General features: G+C 49.2%; 1 long non-coding RNA gene across 1 annotated transcript; it reads right to left on the bottom strand.

Moving 5' to 3' along the window:
• Positions 1-10,811: 10,811 nt before the first annotated feature.
• Positions 10,812-14,350, bottom strand: LOC121825647 (uncharacterized). The gene is made up of 3 exons (XR_006067961.2): positions 13,165-14,350; positions 11,418-11,540; positions 10,812-11,134 (listed from the first exon to the last, which is right to left on the bottom strand). It is a non-coding gene; the product is annotated as an uncharacterized LOC121825647 (long non-coding RNA).
• Positions 14,351-15,203: the final 853 nt, after the last annotated feature.

Here is a 15,203-nt window from a genome sequence, read left to right as displayed (position 1 = left end):
AGAAGTATAGAGCGGGGGTGGGGTAGGGGTGGGGAGTGGGGGTGGGGAGGGTGTTCCTACTACTGAGGGCACCTGGGAAGGACTCCTCTCTTCTCTCCTTCACTGTGCCATTCAGGCCTCTGATGATTTCTCACGAATTAATGAGGTGCTTTTCTCTTCCCTTACCCATATGTGTGAGTGCCCTCGTGAATGCCTCTATGGTGTGGTGGTTTGAATGAGAACCTGTCCTCTATAGGCTGGGGTACTTGAACACCTGGTCCCCAGCTGGTGGCACTTTTGGGCTAGGTTGTGGAGGAAGCATGTCACTGGGGCAGGCTTTGGGGCTTTATAGCCTCTTGTCACTTCCCATTTCTCCCCCTTCCTGTGTATGGCCTTTGGGGATGCTTTTGTTTTAAACTATAGTGCCTCCTCTGCATTGTGTCTTTCTGCTCCACAGTCAGGGGAGTGACAGGGTCGTGAGCCTGCCCACAGGAGTCCCAAATGAGCTGTGTCCTTTCTAGAAGTCCCCACATGAAGATGAATGTACAGACAGGGTGCCCTGACGGACGTCTTCACTCCCAGGTGGGGGGCTCAGCTCAGCAGCCTTGTCTACTCCTGATAAACAATAAGCTGTACCAGGGTGTCTCCAGCCTCGGTTACAGCAAGATTTGTATCTGTTTCCAGCCAGCTGTGGTCTTGGTTGTTTCTTTGTTTTTTGTTTTTTTTTTAATCTTTTCCTGAGTACTCCCACCCATGAAGTTTTGGCATCTTGCCACACCTCACCCACATTCTTTGTATGTGAAAGACTTCTGTATCAAATGTGTGTGGTTTGAGCCAGACCCCATCACACCCTTACCACTTCGGAAAGTCTAGAGTTGTTTTTATTTTTAAGAAGGCGTCTCAGTATATACCTCAAGGATGGCCTTGAGCCGATGACTACCCTGCCTCAACCCTCTGAGGGTTCGGGATTACAGGCACACACACAGGCTCCGATTCCTTTGATGTTCCGCGCTCAGTTCCTATTCATGTCCCAGGAATTCTGAAGCGTGTCTGCATGCTCACCAGGTGTCTTAAGCAGTCAGGTCCTTCTCAACCTCCTTCTTGGTGATATCCCGAGAAAGCAAAGGAAGGCGTGAAACATGGACGTTCTGATGAGTGGGCAGATCCTGTGGTCATGGTGAAACTTTGTGGGTTGTTTTAAGCAATAAGGTGGGACCACCAGAGACAGACTTAAGCCTGTGTGGGGACAGGTGACAGACTACAAAATGGAAGCATACTGAGCCACGAAAATCCTGAGCTCTGGCTGTGCTCAGTGTCACCACGCCCACAGTGCTGGCCAGACGTGCTTGAACCCTGAGGCAGAAGGCTTTTGGTTGTCGTAATAACGTCCCAGGCTTTCTCTTTGTCCACTGGACTGGTATGCTCATTGTCAGCTGATTTCTAGAATAGGAATTAAACTGGACCTGGGATACAGGCTTGTAATCCCAGCCACTTAGGAGATTGCAGCAGGAGAATTATGAGGACATGGCCTGTGAGAGTTACAGAGAGAATTTAAGTCCAGCCTGGTCAACTTAGAAAGACCCTGTTTCAAAATAAATAGTAAAAATAGAGATGGGGGCATAGTTTAGTATTTGAGCCCTTGCTTAGAATCCCCCAGTGAGAGGCTGGGGTGTGGCTCAGTGGTAGAGCCCCTGCCTAGAATCCCCCAGTGAGGGGCTGTGGGGGTGTGGCTCAGTGGTGGAGCCCCTGCCTAGAATCCCCCAGTGAGGGGCTGGGGTGTGGCTCAGTGGTGGAGCCCCTGCCTAGAATCCCCCAGTGAGGGGCTGGGGTGTGGCTCAGTGGTAGAGCCCCTGCCTAGCACATGTGAGGCCCTAGGTTCAAACCCTAGCACTGAAAAAAGAAAGACAAGGAAATGGGAATTAAGCTGCAAAGTCCTTGCAGTCAGCCAGTTTATAAGCCTCATTTGCCAAGCACGTGCAGTGTTAAGAGATTTTAGGAGCATCTGAGGTGATCCCGTAAGTAACAGGCCTTCCCAGGCTGGAGCAGGTACCCGAGTGCCCAGTCACTGTTGTAGGAAGTTATTACTTTATGTTTCCAAGGGAGCGTTTACGTGAACTTCGTGATCACGATCTATCGTGACACCCACTCTGTACAGGATGCTGGGAGCCAGATGCTGGGGACCAGAGCCAGCACGAGCTAACCTTTCTAGAACGCCTGTCCTTTCCCTGTGTTGGGTTTGTTGAGCTCAGGGTGTTTTTCCACATTGCTTACCAGAAAAGGTCTTAAAAAGGAGCCGGTGATGCCGGTATGTTTGCAGGGGAGCAAAGCTGGAGAGCTGCGTGAGGGGCCGTTTCCTCCGCTAGACACCACCATCGCCATCATGAAGTACAGTTGCCTTGGTAACCTTCAGAAGACCTTGGCCCACAGTCAAGGCAAAGAATAAACAAGTAGCGACAGCCAGGTCTGTGGTAACAGTAGCAAGGCTCTAACGTGCCCGCTGGGAAGTGAAAGCAAAGATAATCCTGCCCCCCCTCCATTACCCCCCCCCCCAGGAGATTCAGCTACCATGTCCTCCTTCCCAAGCTGCACGTGGTCTTGGGAGGACTGAAGTGTACAGGAAGGTTGACTGGGGTTCGGGACTTCAGTGCCTCTGCCCCAGACTTGTTTACGCTCTCGTTTGTAACCCCAATAAACTCGCTGGCTTGGATGGACTCTCCCTCTTTTTTATTCCTTTTTCGTATGTATTCTTTGTGTGTGTGTGTGTGTGTGTGTGTGTGTGTGTGTGTGTGTGTGTGTGTGTGTGTATTTATCTCTGTGTGTGTATTCACAAAGCACACATGTGGAGGTCAGAGGACAGCTTGCGTGAGCCGGTTCTCTCCTTCCACCGTGTGGGTCCTAAGGATCGAACTCAGGCTAGCCGCCTTGGCAGCAATCACGCTCACCCTCTGAGCCACCCTGCTAGCCCCAACGAACTTTTCTTTAGGCTGTCAGAGTCGATGCTTCTTCCTGTGCCCCAGTCACACTTTCTCAACAGACTTGAGTGATCACTGTGTGTCCACAGTCAGGTTGCTGAGAACTTTAATCCAGCTCTTATTTGGTTGGTCAGTTTCCCCCATTTTATGGATTGCAATTGTATGTATTTGGTTTTGCTTTTAGAAAACAAAGAAGTTTTGAGAATTCACACATTGAGCTGGAGAGGTGGCTCAGCTGATCGGAGGACTCCATTGCCCTTGCAGAGGACCTCGGTGCACACAGTGTGGCTCACACCACCTGTAACTTCAGTTGCAGGGGATCCAATGTGCTCCTCTGACCTCTTTGGGCTCCTGAATGCATGTGATGCACATACATGTACTCAAGCATACACACATGAGATAAAATAAAGAGATAGTTTAAAAAAAGAAAGCCTTGGCCATATGGGGCCCTGGCAAAATAATGGACAAAGGCCGTTTTTTAAAGGGAGGATTTGTTTAGACTTGCATTTTGGGAATGCAGTCCATCATGGTGAGGAAGGCACAGTGGCAGGAGCATGCGGCAGCTGCTCACAGCATCCCCAGTCAGGAAGCAGGAGGGATGGAGGCACTGTCCAGCTCGCCTTCTCCTTTTTATTCTCTCCAGGACTCCAGCCCACATTCAGGTTGGATCTTCCGTTGCCCACCTAAACTCCTGTGGAATTTCTGAATGTAGTCAAGTCAATTATCAAGATTAACCAGGCATGGTAGGACATGTTTTTAATCTCAGCACTAGGGAGGCAGAGGCATGCTGATCTTCCTGAGGCCAGCCTGGTCTATATAACAAGTTTCAGGATAGCCAGAGCCATAATATAGTGAGACCCTGTCTCAAAAACCAAACAAATTAAACAGATTAACCATTGCAGAATGGACTTCTCCCTCTAGAACCATGAATCATGAGTCAAATACATTTCTGTTCAGTCTGAACTGCCCAGTCCATTAAACCCCCAAAGGGCAAAGACACCTCACATTGCACAAAACACCACTTGTGTGGGTTACCCTTGTGTCACTGTGACCAAAGCACCTGCCAGAAACAGTTGGAGGGAGACTAGGTGGATCTGGCTCACGGTTTCAGGGGATTTATGTCTAATGTGGGGAGGAAGTCTTGGGAGAACAGTCTGGCAGGAGTCTGTGCTGGGGGAATCCTCCCTCATGGTGAACTGGGACATGAGAGAACAGGACAGGAAGCTAAGAGAACACCATGGGAAGCAGGCTTGGCTGTGACCTCCAATGGTCTGCTCCTAGCGACTTATCTCTGCCAGTCACGCCCCACCTCCTAAGAGCTCCATAGCTTGAATATTGTATCTGGAGTCGGGGGACACAATGTTCAAAATATGAACCAGTGGGGCCCATTTGGGATTGACACATCACCTGCTCTCAGAATAAAGTGATAGCTTGGCATGGGGAAGTCTGTTCTCAAAATACTTTATTGGAATTTCCATTTGGAGGCTCCTGAGCTCTCCTTGACCATGTCCTGCCCTTCACTGCCACATAGGACCCAGCGGCAAGGCCCTCAGCTGATGCCAGACGAGGTTCCTGGACTTCCCAGGGCCCAGAACTGTATGGAAGGCCAAGTTCAGTTGAAAATGAAATAGATGCACAGGTGCCATAAATGTGGCACAGAATGGAGCTGGCAAAATACCTCCTTAATTGTATTTACATATTTGTCTATTTAGTGTGTGAGTGTGTGAGTGTGTGTGTGTGAGTGTCTCTGTGTGTGAGTGTCTCTGTGTGTGTGTGAGTGTGTGTGTGTGTGTGTCTGTGTGTGAGTGTGTGTGTGAGTGTGTGTGAGTGTGTGTGAGTGTGTGTGTGAGTGTGAGTGTGTGTGAGTGTGTGTGTGAGTGTGTGTGTGTGTGTGTGTGTGTGTGTGTGTGTGTGTGTGTAAAGCTCTCTCCTTCCACCACTGCGAGCCTCAGGGGCTGAACTCAGGCCATCAGGCCTGGCATTGAACTCTTCTAACCACTGAGCCATCGTGCCCACCCTCCAGTACTTTGGCCAGGGTGTTGAAGATGAAGCTCAGGTTCCTGAGCCCTGGAGCCAGGCTGCCTGAAAGATGTGTGGCTGCTCCTGAGACTGTGCATCCTCGTGCCTAAGTTTCCTGTAAAGCGATCATAAAAATGGTACCTCGTTCCAATTCTTTTTCAGGTTTGGTACATATTAAAAACGAATACAGATGGATATTACCAAAGTTAATATATTTTTAAGACAAGGACTCACTGTGTAGTCCAGGCTGGCCTCATACTTATGGTAATCCCCTTGCCTCAGCATCCCAAGTGCTGAGACAACAGGGAGCCACCATGCTTTGTTAACAAAGTTAAAAGTGTCTGTTCGTTTCCCAGGGGTGCTGTGATAAAAAACCACAGACTTAGGCTTGAAACAGCAGACGTGTGCCTCCTTGGCACTCCAGAGCCAGCTGTCAGCGGGTCTCTGTAGGTGTCAGGCGTCATTCCTGACTGCCCTGCCATTTCCAGACTCTGTGGGCACCGGACACACCTTAGCTTGTGGCGATCCCATTCTGACTTCTCCCTCGGGCTTTGCACAGCACCCCACTCCACCCCCGTGTCTCTCATGAGGACATTGGCTTTTCTGTTTGTTTCTGGTTATGTTTGTTTTGTTTTTGTTTTTTAAATTTAACTTTTTTTTTGATTCTTTGGGAGTTTCACATCATACACCCCAATTCCGCTCACCTCCCAGTCCCCCATATCCTCCCCTGCCTCACCCCTTCACAAGGAAACAAAACAAAGCAAACAATCAAGCAAACAAAAGCAAAAACCAAAGCCAAACTAAACCAGAACAAATCAGCAACAACAACAGCAACGACAAACCACTTTGCTCCTCCTTCCCCGCCTCTCCAACACTTCTTCAGTTGTCCTGGTGGCGCTGGAGGCCTTGGTGTGTCATATAGTTATAGCCTTTTGTCTCATCAGCTTTACTAGCAAATGGTCATTGCAATGCGTCACTGGTCTGGTTCAAGGCCTCTGGTTTCCGGTACATCATCATCACTGGGTCCTCACCAGAACCCCTCTGGGATATCTTGTGGTCGCCCCAGTCTTGGCGATCTTACGGGTATCGTTTAACATGACCAGTCCCTTCATGAGCTCCGGCAGGACCTGGATGGGGTAGATCCTAGGGTGGGCCAACCCAGGGCCTGCTGTGGGCCTGGATGGTAGGGGAGCTGGTCAGTCCATGCCCTCATGAGGACATTTATAGTTAGATGCAGTTCCTTTTTATTTGCTGGGTTTTTGTCTTGTTGGGGATGGAAGCAGGGTCTCATGCAGCCCAGACGGACTGTGAACTCACCATATAACTGAGGATGACTCCGAGCTGGTGCTCTTCTTGGTTTGGCCTTGAGTTTTGGGATTACAGCTGTATGCCACCACATCTAGCTTTTGTCATTGCGTTTAGTCCTGTAGGAAAATCCAAAACAGCTTCAATTTGGGACCCTGAACTTACTCTCCTCTACAGAGATCCCTTTTCCAAATAGGGTAAGGGCCACAGTTAGGACACAGACAGTTTGGGGACAGAGCAATTCAACCTGCTACAACACTCAAGTGAAGACTCTAAATGTCCACTAAAAGCTACATATCTTAAAAATTATATTAGCAGCTGTCTTTGTAGTGGCCCCAAGCTTGAAAGAACACATCTGTTGATGATAGAATGATTAAGCAAATTGTGATAGATTCATAACATAGAATACTATGCAGTAAGGAAAGGGAACGAATCTGTTACATGCCTCAGCATGGGTGCTTCACCCCTGACACAGCTCCGGGAAGGGCTGGGGGGTGAGGGAAGATGGCTCAGCATGTAAGAGCACGTGCTGCTCAGAGGACTGGGAGTTCGAGTCCCAGCACTCACATGACGTGGCTTACTCCGTGACGAGGCTTACTCACGTGAGAGACTGAGACAAACTTCATTTTAAAGAAAAACTGCATTTCTAGTAGTAATAGAATAGAAGCTGAAATAAGTTTCAGTAAAACTTAAAATAGCCTTCAAAATAGCTCTTAGGGAAATGCAAATTACCAGTAGGACCCTGGTCAAGGCGACCCCACCAGGGTGGGAAGGCTGCTGGTCAAGAAGTAGTTATGATAAACAATATCTACTGGGCTCAAATGTCCTTGGACAATGTCTGGGAACACTCCAAACATCCTTCGAGAGCCGTTGTTGATGAAAAAATTCTCCTGCACCCAGCCAGTCACCTAACCTTGTAATGCCAAAGCTCGTACTTCCCCAGCTTGGGTTTTTTCCTTTAAAAACCCCTCACCCTGAGAGCCCAGGGCCGTCCTCCTTCACCTGGCTAGCCAGTGTGTTGGACGAGGACCAAGCCTGGGCTTGTAATAAACCCCTTTGTGCTTGCATCGCATATCGGCTCTGAGGTGGTCTTGTTTGGGGGCCTCGAGAGACATGGGCATTACATGATGTGGCTTACTCCATGACATGGCTTACTCTGTGACGTGGCTTACTCCGTGACGTGGCTTACTCCATGACGTGGCTTACTCTGTGACGTGGCTTACTCCATGACGTGGCTTACTCTGTGACGTGGCTTACTCCGTGACGTGGCTTACTCCATGACGTGGCTTACTCTGTGACGTGGCTTACTCTGTGACGTGGCTTACTCCGTGACGTGGCTTACTCCGTGACGTGGCTTACTCCGTGACGTGGCTTACTCCATGACGTGGCTTACTCCATGACGTGGCTTACTCTGTGACGTGGCTTACTCCATGATGTGGCTTACTCCATGATGTGGCTTACTTGAAGTGCCTGTAACTCCAGTTCCAGGGGAACTGAAGTGCCTCACCCTTACAGGCAACCACACTCACACGCACAAATCCACACACAGACTGACATAAATACGCATAACTTAAACTACAATTTTTTTTTTTTGGTTTTTTTTTTTTTTTGGTTTTTCGAGACAGGGTTTCTCTGTGTAGCTTTGCGCCTTTCCTGGAGCTCACTTGGTAGCCCAGGCTGGCCTCGAACTCACAGAGATCCGCCTGCCTCTGCCTCCCAAGTGCTGGGATTAAAGGCGTGCGCCACCAACGCCCGGCTTAAACTACAATTTTTAAAAAACCTTTGCATGTGCTGGGCGGTGGTGGCGCACGCCTTTAATCCCAGCACTCAGGAGGCAGAGCCAGGTGGATCTCTATGAGTTCAAGGCCAGCCTGGGCTACCAAGTGAGTTCCAGGAAAGGCACAAAGCTACACAGAAAAACCCTGTCTCGAAAAAAAAAAAAAAATCTTTACATTTTTCTTTCCAAATAGAATGACTGCTATGTTCTTTCTTGTAGAATTGCACCTGGCCAGCAAGGGGAATTCAGAAATGCTATGCCCACTGCCAGAGCAGAGTCACCAGTCTCTGAAGACAGCTATGGTGAATCTGCCTGTGTTCTTAGTGGAGGAGGTTGAGGCAGCAAGATAAGGAGTTCGCCGGGCGGTGGTGGTGCGCACGCCTTTAATCCCAGCACTCTGGAGGCAGAGGCAGGTGGATCTCTGTGAGTTCCAGGCCAGCCTGGTCTACAGAGCGAGTTCCAGGAAAGGCACAAAGCTACACAGAGAAACCCTGTCTTGAAAGGAGTTCAAGACCAGCTTGGGTGACATGAGACCCTGTCTCCAAAAAGAAAGAAAGAAACAAGAGTCTACAAAGCCAGGAAAGAAAATGTGCCTGCAGAGATGGTCTCAGACTCAGCCAGCAGACCACAAGAGGGAATGGGGCCGTGCTGAACAGACCAACAGCCGCTTGTTTTGAGTGTGAAGAGTGAGACAAACCGGCAGCTGGAACCAGCTGACAATGAGGTCTGGCACTGGCGGAGTCAACACACACTTGTCTGGGCAGGAAGCAGCTTGTCTGCCAGGCACGAGGCAGGGCCGAGGGCAGAGGAAGGTGCAGACACTCTCAGCACATGGTCCTGTAGCTCAGGAACGATGCTAGAAGTCACATGGTTCCTGTCACCAGGAAAGTTTCCTGTCAGGAAGAGACAAAGGCTCTCTCTCCTCTCTCTCTGCAAAGCTCCTGATTAGATGGCATGAAGGAAGACACTCCCCTCAGTCATGTGTGAGCCACAGTAACTTAAAGGCAGGCCTAAGAGGTGGTCTTAGAGGTAGGGGTCTGTAACCCCAGCACTCAGGAGGCTGAGGCAGGAGGAATTATAAATTCAGGGCCAACCTGGGCTACATAGTGTTTTGTCTCAAAACAAACAAACAAAGTAAGGGCTAGAGAGTTGACTTGGCAGGTAAGAACACTTGGTGTTCTTGCAGAGGAGCCAGGTTCAGTCACCCACACGATGCCTTGCAACCATCTGTAACTCCAGTCCCAGGGCATCCAAAGCCCTCTTCTGATCTTTGCAGGCACCAGGCATGTTCTCTGTGCACATAAATACATGCAGGCAAAACACTCAGACACGTAAAAACATAGAATAAACAAATCTAAAAAAACATCCACCAGAGCCCGTGTGCATGGTAATAATGACCGACAGGATGGACATTGGAGAGAACTTGCTTCACAGTCTTTGTGTTGCTCAAGGGGAGCGAGGGCTACTGACAAGAATGGGTAAGAAGATGGAACTTGTGTGAAACAATGGGGTGTGGAATCCAACTGAGAGCAGAAATTGTCAGTCTGCAGACACCAGAGGAAAAAGAAGAAACACACAGAGAAAATAAACAAGACACAGGTGATGGGATGTTTTTAAAAATGAACAACTGTAGGTCTGGAAAGATGGCTCGGTGCTTAACAATACTGGCTGCTCTTCCAGAGGACCAGAGTGTGGATTCCACCACCCACACCGGATGACTCACACCTGCCTGTAACTCCAGCTCCAGGAGGATCCAGTGCTCTCTTCTGGAGTCCAGGGACACCACACTCGCATGCACATACACACATAAATAAAAGTAAAATAAATCTTTGGAAAAAATGAACAATGATAATACAAGAAAATGGACCATGTATTGAAAGTTAAAGGGAAAAAACTTTCAATCAAGAAGCAAAGACCTATCTGTGTGGTATTTCCAAGACAAACCACAGACACGTGGAGGGAAGAACAAGGAGGAAATAATAACATGAAAGGCGGTGTGGCTTTAACAGTGGACAAAAGCAAAGGCATTCTTAAAAGAACCAACTTTCAGGGGTATGGCAGCACATGTCTGTGATCCCAGCACTTGGGAGGCTGAGGCAGAGGATCATGAGTTGGAGGCCAGCCTGGGCTACATGAGACCCTGCTTCAAAATAAAACAGGAAACAGATAACATTGATAGACAACACAGAAGTTCACTTAATCGGGGAAAACACAGACTTGGATGCACTGATGAGCAAATTTTATACAATCAGGAGGAGGACATATGTATTCTTTTTATTACATATAGAAGACTGGCAAAACTTCAGGTACATTGGTGGGGAAGAGAGGGAGGAAGAGAATGCCAGTCAGGGGGAAGGTACTTATCCAACAAATATGAAAATATTGAGTATATTTTAGTCAACTTCTTGTCAATGTATTTAAAACTTAGACACAGCGGTCTAGTTCCTAGGAATTACTGAAATGTACTCAAGAAAAACAATCGTGAGTTACATTAAAATTCAATAATTGAGCTAATAGTCACACACACACACACACACACACACACACACACACACACACACCCTTACAACTCGGCATCTCACCATCTCACGTCACCATTTCCACACAAGCACAGACCGACCAAAAGGTTCTGAATCAGGTTTCCAAGGGAACAGTAATCCCTTCTAAATGAAATGCTCTCTAGGAAGGAAAGGGAGAGGGCTCTCTGCTCTCCGACCCTCTTCTTGTCTCGCTCTCCCCAGGAGTGAAGTGGGCAGAGATTAAGGGCAAGCGACCAAGGGGAACTTTATTAATGGGAAATGAACAATTCAAGCAGGGGAGACCACAATTAAATGGAACCCTAGGACTTGAACTCTTGGTAGCAGCAGGAGGGGGGCGGAGAGTTTGCTGATACACATTAGAAATGTCACTGTCTCGTAGATCTCCACGAGAGTCACAGGCTCAGAGCAGCAGGCCTCAGAAATGGCAGATCTTAGAGGGCAGGGGACAGCAGCCAGAATGGATTCTCCTCTGCAGTGGGAGCATAGAGGCTCAGAGGCTGAGGCAGGAACGGGTTTCCTTGACTGTTGACCACAGGACCTGTCTTGGAGGGTAGAGCAGCTGGAGCCTCAGTGAGTTCCCTACCTGAGGCAAAAGCCTCAGGGCCCGAGTCTATATGAAGGCTGTCTCCTGCTGGGTTTTTTGCTTTGTTTGAGACAAAGTCTCTCTAGCTAGCCCTGCTGTCCTGGAACTTACTATGTAGACCAGGCTATCCTTGAACCCCCCCAGATTTGTCCACCTCTGCCTCACAAGTGCTGGGGTGAAAGGGGTGCACCACCACTCCCAGCTTCCTGCTAGTCTTGAAGGCAGTTTCCCATCTCCCCTACCTCCTCCTTCATCTTCTCCTGCTCCAGTGAGGATGGCTGAGGATAAGCAATTGGAGGACTGCTGACAGAGGCCTATGTGGCTCGTTATAGACAGCCAGGGTGCCCGGATCGGATCCGCTGGGTCTGTGCAAGCAAATGGGGTGGAGAAGGCAACCAGTCAGGACAGAGCTGTCAAACCTGGAGAGAGACGAGGGCACGCACGCCTGCCAGGAGCCTTCCAAACCTAGTCTGTGGCTTGGCTTCTCCTCTCACCAAAGCAGTGGCAGCTAGCAGGTACTCCACCATGGGAAGGGCACCCCAAAACAGCTCACATAGTGTGAGTTTGCACCAGCCATGTTCCAGTCACCTTTGCACTGGTAACTACTACCGTGTCCCACTCCGTGGGGCGACTGCTTGCCGTGGTCGCGCTGGGGCTGTCTGATCTTAGATCACCGTGGGCTTCAAACACAGCTTGTTCCGGGCCCCTATCGTACTCAGGGCTTCAGGACCTGGTTTTCCCTCTGTTCCCAGCTGCCACTTAGGATAGCAGTCAGGGCCCTTCTAACCCCTCTCAATACCCCATGATTTCAAAATCTGACCATTTTCATTGTGGGAAATATTAAACTCATAAACATAGATGCAAACACAATAGATAAAATATTAGTGAACTATAGTTCACAGACCAATTTATGCCAGGAATGTAAGGATGGCTTGACATAGCACATCAATAAATGGAACCCAACTAATTAATAGATAAAAAGATGAAAAAAATCTAGGCAACTCACATTGATGCCTGAATAAAATCACCCAGGAAACTAGAAACAGGAGAGGACGTGTTACACTGGTGAGAAGCAGCCCGGTGGTTAGGGCTCTCTCTCTCTCTCTCTCTCTCACCCACCGCTCGTGCAGAGTTTCCGGCACGCACTTCAGGTGGCTCACCGCCACTACGCATGACTCCAGATCCAGGAGATCTCTTCTGGCCTCTGCATGCACCTGCACTCATGTGCACACATGCGTGCACGCACACACACACACAAACACACACACATTTTAATCTTTAAAAAATTAAGCTGGTAAATGAAACATCATCTACTAATGTTACAAGAAGTGGCAGAGTTTTAGTAGACTAAAAATTGAACATGGATAACAACAGAAAAGATAAGAAAATTGGGGTATAAATGCAGAATTTCAAGAAATAGGAAAGAGAGTACAGCAGTAAGTAAAATATTAAAGAAACACCGAAAGCAAACTTCCCACAGCTGAACATGACTCAGGAGGCCTGGAGAACTCTCGGTGCAGTTGATAAGCTGCAGGAATGGTAGCTGAAAGGACACTGGCAGTTCGGGGGTGGGGGTGGGGGTGGGGAGGAAACCAGCTGTTTAACCTAGACTTCCATACAGCGACCAACCAAGTGCCAGTAAGAGTAGCCATTTTGTCAGGTGGCAGCGGCGGTGGTGGTGGTGGTGGCGGCGGCGGCGGCGGCGCACGCCTTCAGTCCCAGCACTTGGGAGGCAGAGGCAGGAGGATCACTGTGAGTTCGAGGACAGCCTGGTCTACAGAGCGAGTTCCAGGACAGGCTCCAAAGCTGCAGAGAAACCCTCTCGAAAAAGAAAAGAAGAAGAAGAAGAGGAGGAGGAGGAGGAGGAGGAGGAGGAGGAGGAGGAGGAGGAGGAGGAAGAAGAAGAAGAAGAAGAAGAAGAAGAAGAAGAGTAGCCATTTGGGGACAAACAGTGTCTTGGCTCAAAAGGTCAGTGCCTCGAGAGATTACCCGTGAGCAATCTTTGAGGAGGCTTCTGGAAGATATTCCCACCAAAGAAGAGCGAGAGAACCAGTGCGGGCAGAGGCTGCCCGACAAAGGCACGTCTGGCTTGGAGGCCGTGCAGGCGGACTGGAACCTTGTAATTGTAGAGGCGGAGAGCTGCAGACGGGCAGTCAACATTATCTCAGCCTGTCTTCAGTCTTCTTAACAGCCACGTAGTAGCGACTTCCACCTCTGACCTAATGTCTTTGAGCTCTAGGTAATGTAGTTAGGAATGCTGTTGCCTAGGAGAACACTGGCTTCCAGACCGCAACACTAAGAATGTTAAGGACGAGTCTGACACCTGTAGGAGAGCTTTGCCCCTCCCTGCTGTCACCTGCTAACTTCAAGGCCCCACCAACGTGGTTGGTACAGGCACTGAAGTTTATGTGACTACTTTGACAGTGGAGCTCGTCATTTGGGGTAGTCTGAGTTTGTGTTCCTGGGCCATGACCACTCATATTTGGCTCAGATTAAATGATCTCTTTTTATGTTTTGATTTTTTTTTTAGAGGTTTTTGTTTGTATTTATGTCTATGTTATGCATGTCTTTGCCAAGTGTGTGAAGGTGTCTTCCCAGGACAGAAGAGGACGCTGGATCCCCCAGAGGGGGATTTACAGGCATCTGTGAGCCACCTAACACGGGTGCTGGCAACTGAATGCAGGCCACCTGATAGAGCATCACACATCCTTAACCACCGAGCCATCTGTCCAGCCCCTCTTTTTACGGTAAAAATAAAGTTACTATTGTGCCACAGTGGGCATGCGGGGGTCAGAGGGCAACTTTGTGAAGCTGGTTCTCCCTGTCCACCCTTAGGTGGGTCCTGGGGATTGAACGCAGGCTGCCAGGCTTGCTCAGCAAGCGCTTTTACCTGGTGAGCCATCTTACCGGCTCTGAGAAAAACTAGCCCCATTCCCTCTGGAGCAAGAGCTGTGTTTTGAGTTGATCCCGTGAAACAGAAACGGAGGTTCCACACAACGTGATGGTGAAGGAACATCCCGGCGCTCCAGAGTGGAGTGGAAGCGCAAAGATACCGAGACGAAATTCTCCAAACGGAACAAAGTGGCCCAGCTCCGGGCGGAAGGGAAAGCAGAGAGGGCTGCACCAGAGGGAACTCTAACAGCGGTGCACACACGTCTCAGCCTGACGTCTGTGTTCCTAGTGACATGATACAGTCACTGAAAATTAATTCAATAAGACTCACAGGTATCAGTTTGGGGAGGGTAGTCGGAGAGGAATGGCGCCGTGGTCCCCTCTAAAGTCATTGAAAATTGAATTGCCATTGCAACAGCATTAAGAGAAGGCGCCTGTGGGAGGGAGGTGGTCAGTTCACAGTCTCTGTCTTCAAGAAGGGATTGATGCCATCACCATAGCGACCTGTGAGCTACCTCCAGAGTGGGTTCCTGATTTTTAAAAAGTGTGACACACACACACACACACACACACACACACACACACACACACACACACGGCTGAGAAACAATCAGTGGGTAACGTGCCCGGCGCACAAGCATGGGGACCTACGTTTGTGTCCTCAGGACCCATGTAAAAAGGTGGCCATGGTGATGCCTGTCTGTAGCCAGAGCTCTGGGGATAGAGAAAGGCAGATCCCAGGGCCTCACTGCTCAGCCGGTCTAGTCAAAAGAGCAAACTTCAGCCAGGCCTGGTGGTGCACGTCTTTAATTTTATCATTTGGGAGGCAGAAGCAAGTGGATTTCTGTGAGTTCAAGGCCAGCCTAGTGCTCGATTTACACGTCTACACTTTCATGCTGAGCTTTTCACTTGGATCCCCGGGGATCCAGGCTCAGGCTCCTGTGCTTATTGACTGGGCCGTATCCCAACTCTAAAAATCTGTTCGGTTTTTTTTCCTTTTTGTTGTCGTTGACACAGAGTTTCTCTGTGTAGCCCTGGCTGTCCTGGAACTTGCGCTGTAGATCAGGCTGGTCTCAAACTCATGGAGATCGCCTGCCTCTGCCTCCCGAGCTCTAGAATCAAAGGTGTGCGCCACC

Source organism: Peromyscus maniculatus, chromosome 1, assembly GCF_049852395.1.
Source record: "Peromyscus maniculatus bairdii isolate BWxNUB_F1_BW_parent chromosome 1, HU_Pman_BW_mat_3.1, whole genome shotgun sequence".
Lineage (NCBI taxonomy): Eukaryota > Metazoa > Chordata > Mammalia > Rodentia > Cricetidae > Peromyscus > Peromyscus maniculatus.
The sequence above is the reverse complement of the archived record's forward strand: the minus strand, read 5'-3'. Positions and strand labels throughout refer to the sequence as shown.